General features: G+C 37.8%; 1 protein-coding gene across 3 annotated transcripts in view; it reads right to left on the bottom strand.

Moving 5' to 3' along the window:
* The window catches only part of LOC132156671 (inositol polyphosphate-5-phosphatase A-like), a 164,028-nt gene that overhangs the window by 51,978 nt on the left and 99,550 nt on the right, over nt 1–12,500 (bottom strand). The window lies entirely within an intron of this gene.

The raw sequence follows: 12,500 nt of genomic DNA, 5'->3' as shown, positions 1-12,500 counted from the left end.
TCACACTAAAATATATTCAGACACCTTCAGCATTTCTCACATTATATCCCAGTTTATTTGCTCTAGTTTAGATACACACATACACAGAAAATACATAAGTGAATGCTTGAGGAACTGCAGGGGAAACATCATATTAGATCCATGCAATACATTATATTTTAATATAGGCTGTCTGTAGCATTAATGATAAAGCTGCAGTCCGTTTTTGGTTTAGAATGATCTAAAATCAATATTCGGGCAAGTGAGTAAAAAGTGAGCACTAAATTAAAATACAATTATTTTATAGTAAACAAGTTTCAGAAGCTTTTGGTCATTATCCTAAAAAAAACAAATGCACAAAATTATTATTTTTTTTATTTTAAATGAGATTCATATTTTCGGAAACACGTTTTACTCTCAAAGCCATGTATCTAAACAAGTTGTGTTCCGAATTTGAGGTTGATATCACAAAAAAATGGGCTTTCAATGAGGTTTAGTTTGGCTGCAGTACCAAACACTTCCACTAGATGACTTTCACTTCCCATTCACTTTCAATGCAATCAAACCATTTAACCTTTCATGTCATTATGTGTGTGAGTGTGTGTGTGTGTGTGTGTGTGTGTGCGTGTGTGTGTGTGTGTGTGTGTGTGTGTGTGTGTGTGTGTGTGTGTGTGTGTGTGAGTGTGTGTGCATTCATATAGCTAGTGCAAAACCTTAACCAGGTTTAACCAAGTAAAAAATGTAGTGTTACTTACAATTATTTGCATCCAAAATAAAAATCTTTTGTTTTTATATGAACCAGTCTCAAGTCTCTGGGGTATATTTGTAGCTATAGCCAAATAAAACATAGCATGGGTCAAAATTAAGGATTTTGCTTTTATGCTAAAAATCATTAGGATATTAAGTAAAGATCATGTTCTATGAAGATATTTTGTAAATCTCCTGCAATAAATATATCAAAACTTAATTTTTGATTAGTAATATACATCGCTAAGAGCTTCATCTGAACAACTTTAAAGATGATTTTCTCAATATTTAGATGTTTTTGCTCCCTCAGATTCCAGATTTTCAAATAGTTGCATCTCAGACAAATATTGTTCTCCGAACAAACCACACATCAATGAGATATGATTTATTCAGCTTCAGATGATGTATAAATCTCAAATCTCACATTAGATATGCCTGTTACTGAGATAAAGCTGCTCACACACACACACACACACACACACACACAGAGAGAGAGAAAAAGAGAGAGAGAAAGCGTGAGTGTGAACAAGCAAGAGAAAGATAGAGAGTGATGTGTATAAAGTGAGTGTGAAATAAGAAGGGCTCGAATGTTTCTCTCTCTCTCTCTCTCTCTGTTTCTCTCTCTCCGTCTCTCTCTCTCTCTCTCTCTGTTTCTCTCTCTCTGTCTCTCTCTCTCTCTCTCTCTCTCTCTCTCTCTCTCTCCGTCTGTCTCTCTCTCCGTCTCTCTCTCTCTCTCTCTGTTTCTCTCTCTCTGTCTCTCTCTCTCTCTCTCTCTCTCTCTCTCTCTCTCTCTCTCTCTCCGTCTGTCTCTCTCTCCGTCTCTCTCTCTCTCTTTCTGTCGAAGTGCATGCTGGGAGTAAAAGGAGCGAGGTGAGGGTGATTGTGTTTGTAGCTGCTTGCTAAAAACTTTTCTATTTTCTATCTTTTTGTGTGTGTTTGTCTTTTATGTGTTGAATTGTTTGGTTGTTTAGAGTTAGGGGTGTGTTGCGTCTGCAACCAGCGCTGCTGGGAGGCATGACAAGCCAAAACACAATGAGTTTTGATCATTTAACCTGCCGCCATGGAGTGAAGGTGGAGTCTAATATTAACGTGGAGCAGTGTTGTTTAGCGGTGGGAGAGATTGTGGGACATGACAATATTGTTTCCGCGTCGAGGATGAACAGTGCAGTTATTATTTTTTTTAAATCAGTTGAGAAGGCAAATGAAGCGGTACAAAGTGGTGTAGTGTTGAATGGTTCACTCGTGCCGGTTTTGCCTTTGAGTAGCCCGTCTAAAAATGTTATACTGTCCAACGTACCTCCGTTTATCAAAGATGAAGTATTGACACAGGAATTATCTCGTTTTGGAAAACTGGTCTCACCTATCAAAAAAATTCCTCTTGGGTTCAAGTCACCATTGGTAAAACATCTAGTCTCATTTAGAAGACATGTTTTCATGGTGCTGAAAAATGGAACGGATGAGATCGATTTGATTTTCAAGTTCAAAATTGATGCTTTCAACTACACAGTATTTGCAACATCTGATACTACAATTAAGTGTTTTATTTGCGGAAAAATCAGACACCTCATTTGTGATTGTCCTAATAAAAAGGACAGTACAGGTACAAGCACAAACTCCGAGAAAGCCGGTTCTGCTCCGGCTGAGATCGTGACGGTGAGTGACGCGGTGACTGCCGGTGCGTTTGCGCTGGAAGCCGCTGAACACGAGCCGATTGCAGCTGTAGCTGAATCCGATAAAACAGAGATGTCGAGCAAAAATGATACTCTTCTGGTGTCTAATGAGCAGTCTGAACATCTTGAAAACGTTAGTCTGGCAGACGCTGATGAAATGGATGTTGAAGACAATGATGTTGAATTTGAGGAAATCGAATCGGTCTTTAAAATCCCAGTTAAAAGAAAGAAAAAAAGCTGTGGAAAGGCTATCAAGCAAGTTAAAAAAGATGATGGTGTTAGTGAGAATGTGGGTTCAGACAGTGATAGAGATTCCTCTGATTCAAATATGTCTCAGTGCTCTAGTCCAGGGGTTTTCAAACTGTGGGTCGCGACCCACTTGTGGGTCACAGAATGGAACAAGGTGGGTCGCACAAAGTCACTTGGCTGCAGCTAAATTTGCGTTTCAATGACACACACACACACAGTTCAGTCTAGGGCTGCACGAAAGTGACGAGTGGGAACGGTGCGAGGCCGGTGGAGTGATTGGAATTGAGCGACACCTGCTCGACTCACCAGTCTCGAGAACCACGGAGGAGATCGGAAGGATACAAAAGAGGAGCGTCCGTCTCCCCGGCAACTCACTCCAGCCCACCGCCTCGAGCATCCTCCTTCGCCCTGCTCGATGGCACTGCGGATTCACCTCAGTGCCGAGGGATCTTCGGCAGCGCGTCCCTCCTTCCTCCCAGGCTTCGGCACCAGTCTAACACATTAAAAACTTCTCAATCACGGGAAGGAGGAGGCGGGAACCAGGAACCCACTCGTCACAATGATATAGCCCACCAACATTAATAAGGACTGCAATATCCTTAGTGTGATTTTCGAATTGCAATTAAGTCCGCGTGCTTTGCGTGTTTTGAAGCGCGGGCGCGCACGAGTTGTAATAACAGTGAAGGTCTCAGAGCAATGTCATTAAAAGGTTCAATCGGTCCGCATTATTAAAAGAGAAAAACTTGCTCACTTCAATACACTATATTCCGCATGAGATTGCATACACCAGAAAACAAATGTTACGAAAACGGTTTCAGGTAGGCCATGTTCATTCATTTCTATCGTCCGTTTGAGCTCTGTGCACTTTTTTCGTTCGGGAAACGGTTTGTAAAAAGCATTTCACATGTACAGGGTGAGCAGTGCACAAACGCAGGGTTAATTGTAACACTACAAGATTTAAACATTTCCACATAACAAAATGCACAAAAAAATAATGCAATACTCCTTGACGTATCATCTCTTTTTAGAGAAAAATTTGCCAAAGTTCAGAAATCTTTTGAAGATATTGCTGAACATTAATTTAACCATTGCTAAAATAAATTTCTGCCTGAACTTAATGTCATCCAGTTTTATTTTTTTTGTTTATTTAAAACGAGACACATGTTTATTATTATTTTTTACCTATTTCACAATTATTTTAATCTCCAAACAGTTTTAGATAGTTCTGCTTTGCTTCTTATGCTTTTTCTAAAAAAAGTGTTGGATTGTGCTCCGTTCTCACCGACACACACGGAAGGATCGTGAATGCATTTTCTGCAACAAAACACAGCAGCGCAGATTACAGTTCACTGGAGTGAGCCTGTTTAACGTTTTTATGGACACTACATATTCTAAAGTCTGTAAACAAAAATTAAAACTTAAATATTAATAGTGATTTTTTTCAGGTGTAGGCCTACTCTAAAATAAAAAGTTTTTTTTTCTTAAATACTTCATTTCTGTCATCAAACTTTTAAGTAAGATTAGGCTTAAAGTAATATCAACCTTTTTTTTCCTCAAATATTGTGGTGGGTCATGAAATAGATTACACTTGTCTAGGTGGGTCGTGGAATGGAAAAGTTTGGGAACCACTGCTCTAGTCTGTCGTTTAGTTCTCAAAATGAAAACTTGATTTGCTTGTATAGAGCTGAGGACATTAGCAGATTTCTGCAAGATACAAAGGAAATGAAAGGAGTGCGAGTTGAAGATTTTTTCCCTGATTGTAAACAGTTCATAAACGATGTAAGGTATCTAATGAAACAAGGTGCTTTTCAAGAAGTAGAGGTTTTCCGTCTTAGGAAAATTGTGAACAAACTTAAAAAAAAAAAAAAAAATACCAAGGATGATGAAGCTGTTAACTTCTAAAATTCTGCCCAAAATGGTTCTTTTGGCAACCTTTCTGGTGTTTTTTGCTCTGGTCTCTAAAATAAATATGGCAAATTTTAAAATCGGAACTTTGAATTTAAATGGTGCCAGAGACAGTAATAAAAGAATGAGGTTATTTGAGTTTATTAGACAAAAGCAAATTGATATTGTGTTTCTACAGGAAACACAGTGATTTTAAAAATGAGACTGACTGGAGAAAAGAATGGGATGGACAGATTGTCTTAAGTCATAAATCCTCTATTAGTGGAGGGGTTGCTGTTTTATTTTCAAAACATTTTTTACCTTTATCTTGTGTAGTTGATTAAATAATTGGAGGTCGGTTTTTAAAAATTAAAATAATTTTTGAGAAAACTACTATGGTGCTTATAAATTTAAAAAGAAAGAGTTCTTTTAAAAAAAAAAAAAGGTAGATACTGTTTTGAAAGATTTAAATCCAGAAGAGTTGTTATTCATTGGTGGAGATTTTAATTGTACCGTTAATGATAAGTTGGACAGGAATCATATAGAACCACATATTGCTTCTCCGAAATCACTAAGACAACTAATTGAAACTCACGATTTATGTGACGTATGGAGAAGTATGAATCAAGATGTCAGACAGTATACTTGGGCTCATAGCAGTGAACATTATATCTCTTTGGCACGACTTGACAGAATATATAGTGTTCAGCATCAACGTAATCTTTTCAAATTTTGTAAAATTATTCCAGTGGGGTTTTCTGATCACAGTTTGGTTTTGTGCAGTGTTTTAATTAAGTGTGTAAGGTTTAAGAGTGCATACTGGATCTTTAATACTTCATTGTTAAGTGATAAAAAATGTATAGATGATTTTAGTTTTTAAACAGCAAAAATATTTTTATGTTTCTTTGCAACAATGGTGGGATTGTGGTAAAGTTCTTAGAAAAGATTTTTGTCAAAAGTACACTCAGAATGTTACTCGAGACATAGCCCATTCAATGAAGAATTTAGAAACTGAGATTGTTGCTCTACAGGATATAATAGCTTCTACAAAAAGTAAAAAGCATACTGATGAATTGAAGAGGGAAAAAGCAATGTTGATAGACCTGTTGGGGGTTAAAGCACAAGGAGCTTTAGTTCGCTCACGTTTTCAGTCTGTGGTTCAAATGGATGCTCCTTCAAAATTATTTTTTAATTTGGAAATGAAAAAAGGTCAGAGTAAAATTATTCATTCCTTACGGTCAGCTGCAGGACAAGAATTCACTGAGCCTGCTGATATACGTAGCTGTGCTGTTGATTTTTATTCTGACCTATAAATCTGAACTTGTGGAATGGGGTGCAGATCCTGATCGTTTCTTGGAAGGACTGCCAAAGGTGGATGAAGAGTCCAACAATGAACTACAACGGACTTTGTCATTGCAAGAGCTTCATACTGCAATGATGAGTATGGAGAATGGTAAATCTCCAGGAATTGACGGGCTAACTGTTGAGCTCTATAAGACTCTATGGCCCGTCATAGGAGAGGATTTGCTGGCTGTTCTTGATGACCGTCTGAAAAGAGGACTACTGCCACTGAGCTGCAGAAGAGCAGTCATCACATTGTTGCCTAAAAAAGGTGACCTTCAGTTTATCAGCAATTGGCGCCCTTTTTCACTCTTGTGTTCAGAGCTTTGGCCATAAGACTTAGTAAAGTTTTAAGCCAATTGATTTATTCGGATCAGTCTTATTGTATCCCTAACATGTCTATTTTGGATAACATTGCTTTAATTAGAGATGTTTTGGATGTTTCTAATCTCTTGGGAATTAACTCTGGGTTGATTTCTCTCGATCAAGAGAAAGCTTTTGACAGAGTTGAACATCTGTTTTTATGGAATACTTTAGAGGCTTTTGGTTTTAGCTCTTCTTTTATATCAATGATTAAGGCTATGTACTGTAACATTGAGAGTGTTCTTAACCACATCAACTCTGGGGACCCACCGGTGGGTCCAATATTGCATATGCCTAATTCTCAAAAAATCTAAATAACAGCTGAAGTGGTTAAGAGTAATGGTGGTTTAAGTGCTCCATTCAGAGTTAGGGGAGTTAGGCAGGGATGTGCCATGTCTGGTATGCTGTACTTTGCTATTGAACCCTTACTTCAAAAGTTACGAGATCATTTAAAAGATCTGGTTTTCCCTGCTTGTAATAATCCTTTATATCTTTGTGCCTTTACTGATGATGTTATTGTTTTTATAAATGGAAAGGATGATGTAGAGAAGTTAGAAAAAATTGTTGATGATTTTAAATGTATTTCTTCTGCTAAAGTCAACTGGGGAAAAAGTGAAGCTCTATTAGTGGGAAATTGGAGTGGAGAGCTTCCCACTTTACCTGGAGGATTGTGTTGGAAAAGAGGAGGGTTAAAATATCTTGGGGTCTATCTGGGAAATGAGAGTTTCATAAAAAAAAATTGGGAAGGGTTATTTGAGTAAATAAAGGGTCGATTGGAAAAATGGAAATGGTTACTCCCTCAGATGTCATATAGAGGGCGTATTCTTGTTGTTAATAATCTTGTGGCATCTTCATTATGGCATAAATTTGCTTGCGTAGATCCTCCAAATGTACTCCTTACAAATATTCAAAGAGAACTGGTGAACTTTTTTTGGGACAATTATCATTGGACTCCTTAAAGCATGCTGTTTTTGCCCAAGGAGGGAGGAGGTCAAGGATTAGTAAATCTCACAAGCAGAAGAGCCACCTACCGTCTCCAGTACATACAAAAACGTTTAATGGGACCCTACTCGCTTGCATGGAGACCATTGGCATCAAGCATCTTGAGAAGAGTGGGTAATATGCAAATGGATTTAACATTGTTTTAAATGGATCATAAAAAGTTAAATTTTACTGGAATTTCTGCTTTTTATCAAAGCTTGTTTAAAGTATGGGGTCTTTTTAAAAATCAGTGGATGGAACCAGCAGCTTCTCTCTATTGGTTGTTGGAAGAACCACTTATTTTTGGAGCCCGGTTTGATATATCTGGAGAAGATTTTCCTGGGTTAACAGATTTGTTATTGAAAAAAAAGATTTTTAAACTAAAAAACATTATAAACGAATCAGGATATGATTTACAAAGACCTGATCAAATTGCAACCCTTTTAGGGGTTCGATCAGTACGCTCTGCTAAGAGGTTTCTTGATAAATTGACAGATTCTAACTGATGAACAGAAGATACTTTTAGAAGAGTTTGGTGCAGGGACTTTAATCCCTGACAGTAAAGATCTTTTTCCAGATATTGAAATTTCCCCTGCTATAGATGAGTCTTGTTTTAATAGCCCTCCGTTAAACCTGGGAATTAATAAACATATAGATTTTTGTACACTTGAAGGAAAAATGCTAGTTATTCATCAACGTAATCTAAGTATTAAAACAGACACAGTATGGAGAGAAAATTTTGGGATTAATTCTGAAATTAAGCCTGTTTGGAGAGCAATTTACAAACCACCATTAACGAAAACACTTGGCGATTTACAATGGTGAATTCTCCATGGAGCGATTGCTGTGAATGCCTTTGTATCTATTGTAAACCCCACTGTAAGTGACAAATGTCCTTTTTGTTTGGAACGAGAGACCATATTTCATTGTTTTATGGAATGTAAGCGACTTGACCCTCTTTTTGACTTGTTCAAGACCCCAAGTTCTTTTTGATTTTTTTAACATTTGTTTTACAAAGCAGGATTTTATTCTTGTTTTTTTTATAGTCCAAAACAAAAGTCAAAATGTCATGTTATTCATTTTATTGTGGGACAAGCAAAATATGCTATCTATATTACTAGGAGAAATATGATAGAGGAGAAGTCAGGTCAAGATGTTGTTTTTATTTTTAAAAATATGGTAAAAGCTAGAATCCTTATTGATTTTAATTTTCATAGATTAATGAGTACAGTGAATGTTTTTGAAATTCAGTGGTGTTGTAATGCTCTATGTTCAGTTGTTGATGGAAACATTGTGTTTATAAGAGAGTTGATGTAAATGTGTAATTTATTTTAATTTCCTTTTTGATTATGTGTAAAGTGTTGTAATGTTTGAAGAACAATTATCTTAATAGATTGTAAAAATAAAAATCTCTCTCTGTCTCTCTCTCTCTCTGTGTATGTGTGTGTGTGCACGGGCGAGTGAGCATATCTCTCTCTCTCTCTCTCTCTCTGTGTGCTCGGGCGAGCGAGCATCTCTCTCTCTCTCTCTCTCTCTCTCTCTCTCTGTGTGCTCGGACGAGCGAGCATCTCTCTCTCTCTCTCTCTCTCTCTGTGTGCTCGGGCGAGCGAGCATCTCTCTCTCTTTCTTCCTCTCTCTCTCTCTCTCTCTCTCTCTCTGTGTGCTCGGGCGAGCGAGCATCTCTCTCTCTCTCTCTCTCTCTGTGTGCTCGGGCGAGCGAGCATCTCTCTCTCTCTCTCCCTCTCTCTCTCTCTCTCTCTCTCTCTCTCTGTGTGCTCGGGCGAGCGAGCATCTCTCTCTCTCTCTCTCTCTCTCTCTCTCTCTCTCTCTCTCTCTCTCTCTCTCTCTCTCTCTCCTCCCTCTCGCTGTGTGTGCTTGGGCGAGCGAGCGTCTCTCTCTCTCTCTCTCTCTCTCTCTCTCTCTCTCTCTCTCTCTCTCTCTCTCTCTGTGTGCTCGGGCGAGCGAGCATCTCTCTCTCTCTCTCTCTCTCTCTCTCTCTCTCCCTCTCGCTGTGTGTGCTTGGGCGAGCGAGCGTCTCTCTCTCTCTCTCTCTCTCTCTGTGTGTGAGCAGCTTTATCTCAGTAACAGGCATGTCTAATGCGATGGCCGTCAGGTTTTGTCCTCAGACTCGAGTCATGAGCGGCGGGTCAGAAGGTAACGCTCTGTTTACACGCTCGTTTCCTAAACCCCACTGCGCCGCTCCTGACTTTAAGCCCAGCCCCTGGGGGCCCCAGAGTCACGCATTAGACACAGCACCACGGCCGTCAATGGGTCGTCAGGTGGGGGGTCTGAGAGACATTCACACTCACTGTAACTGAGACACACACACACATCTAGATACACTTTAATGAAGGCCAAGCTTCGGAGCAGGAGCCTTTTCCCACCAGACAGGAATAAACCACATGGCATCACTTTAAACTTTATCCATATTATATAACCACTTTATTTTTTTCTATGTAATATTTAATATTTAATATTAATTAATATTAATATTAATATTTAATTTTTTTTATATTTTTAATATAATTTCTGTATTATTTAAATTACATTTATAATTCAGTAAAAATTTACAAATAAGATATTTTGTCTGTTTTTAAAATATTTATTCATATATAATCTATTATAAATGTAAATAATTTAAATGTTTACATTTAATTTTTAGGTAGTTACATAAAATTTTTACTTTTGTAATATTATATTACGGCTGTGACGGTGGCTGATTTTTACCACCGTGGTAGTCATGGACCAACAACCGCCGGTGGCGCAGTGTTGATATATACAAAAAAAATTAATAATAATATTATAAATAAATAAATAAATATAAAATAGGGGCGGGGATGGCCACCCACTCACAACTGCTGCTTCTGTCACTTTTTCTCATGACAAGAAGTGAATTTATTCAGTCGCAGAATGACTCCAGATCTGTGATGCGGTATTTGCTTTCCCAACAAGATCCCTCGCCCAACACTAAATTAATTTGCTGAATGCATAAACTGTATTTTCCCGCACTCAAATCTGCCAATCTAAAGGAAACTCTGTGTTTGAGGTAATTTGTTAATTACCATAGATTTAGAATGTGCAACTATTACAGTTATTACACTTATATACAAAACTTTGTATTATGCTTGCTATAGAGTTTGTGACGTCACGTGCACTCCCGCCGGCGGCAGTAGACAACCGCGGTAGCAACTGACCACCGCGGTGACGCGGTTGTCATGGCAACCGTCACAGCCCTATATTATATACAAATTAGATATATTTTGTTTCTGTAGTGAAATTTGTTTTTATTTCTATTTATATCAATATTTACATAAATGTAAAGAAATATAATATAATATGTACAAATAAGATATATTTTATGATTGTAAGAAAATGCATTTAAATATTTAATATTACAACACTTAATTTAGTAAAAACATTACATTCAAATAAGTTATAATATTTTTCTATGTACTGAAATGTATTAAAATATAATTTTAAAATATTTATTTTATTTATTTCTATGTATTAATTGAATACATTTTTGTATTCATTTGAGTGTGTGTGTGTGTGTGTGAGTCTGTGTGTGTGTGCGTGCGTGCGTGTGCTTGTGTGTGTGTGTGTGCGTGCGTGCTCTTGTTTTTGTGACATATCAGGACACAACTCTGTATAATGACCAGTGTTGGTCATCTTACTTTAAAAGAGTAATTAGTTACAGTTACAAATTACTTCTCCCAAAATGTAATTGAGTTAGTAACTCCGATACCACATTGTAAAAGTAATTAGTTACTCAGCAAAGTAACTGTGACGTTATTTTTTATGTTCTATAACGCCATTACGTCCTATAACATCTTTAATATATAAGATGTTTATATTAACTGATTGAAGAATAAAAACACTAAGTATTCTAGAAAATGTATTTATTTGAACTCAATAGATTGCAGGATGAAGGATGAACCCACTTTTCACAAAAACAAATGTGTGTGTGTGTGTGTGTGTTTGTGTGAGAGAGAGAGAGTGTGTGTGCGCGCATGTGTGTATGGGAGTGAGAGTGTGTGAGTTTGTGTGTGTGTGTGAGAGTGTGATTTATGCATTTTAGCTGACGGTTTTATCCAAAGTGACTTACAATTAGGGCTGTGTATCGGCAAGAATCTGGCGATACGATATGCATCATGATAAAGGGGTTGCAATACGATATATTGCGATACACTGCGGTACTGTAAGTAAGGCGATATATTGGGATATTTCTTATTTTAGGAATAGGATATATTTTTAGGAAAGCTGACATTAAGAACACCCCACTATATGCAAACCTTAGCAAAAAATAAATAAAAATGATTTAACCAGAACACACTGGGATCTGCATTTGCAATAATCAGTCCCTGTACCATTCAACGTTATTGAACCACTTTTTGTGCATTCAGGCTATACATTTATTTATCATTTATTTATTATTATCATTTATTTATTTATTTATCATAATATTTATACATTTATTTATCGCCAGATTCTTGCCGATACACAGCCCTAATTGTAAGTCACTTTGGATAAAACTAAAATGCATAAATCACACTCTCACTCACAAACACACACACAAACTCACACACTCTCACTCCCATACACACATGCGCGCACACACACTCTCTCTCTCTCACACACACACACACACACATTTGTTTTTGTGAAAAGTGGGTTCATCCTTCATCCTGCAATCTATTGAGTTCAAATAAATACATTTTCTAGAATACTTAGTGTTTTTATTCTCAGGGAAGTCGTGGCCTAATGGTTAGAGAGTCGGACTCCCAATCGAAAGGTTGTGAGTTCGAGTCCCGGGCCGGCAGGAATTGTGGGTGGGGGGAGTGCATGTACAGTTCTCTCTCCACCTTCAATACCACGACTTAGGTGCCCTTGAGCAAGGCATCGAACCCCCAACTGCTCCCCGGGCGCCGCAGCATAAATGATGCCCACTGCTCCGGGTGTGTGCTCACAGTGTGTGTGTGTGTGTTCACTGCTCTGTGTGTGTGCATTTCGGATGGGTTAAATGCAGAGCACAAATTCTGAGTATGGGTCACCATACTTGGCTGAATGTCACTTTCACAATTCACTTTATTATCAGTATGTGTGCTCCCTGGGAATTGAACCCACAACCTTTTGCGCTGCTAATGCAATGCTCTACCACTGAGCCACAGGAAATAGCGATTAAGCTATTTATTCAATAAAATTGTGGGGCAGCACTAAAAAGTTTGTCAGAGTGCTAGAAAAAATGTCTGTGTGTGCAGCGTGATCTAGTGACTAAACGTGTGTGTG

This window comes from Carassius carassius, chromosome 14 (genome assembly GCF_963082965.1).
Source record: "Carassius carassius chromosome 14, fCarCar2.1, whole genome shotgun sequence".
Classification (NCBI taxonomy): Eukaryota; Metazoa; Chordata; class Actinopteri; order Cypriniformes; family Cyprinidae; genus Carassius; species Carassius carassius.
The sequence above is the reverse complement of the archived record's forward strand: the minus strand, read 5'-3'. Positions and strand labels throughout refer to the sequence as shown.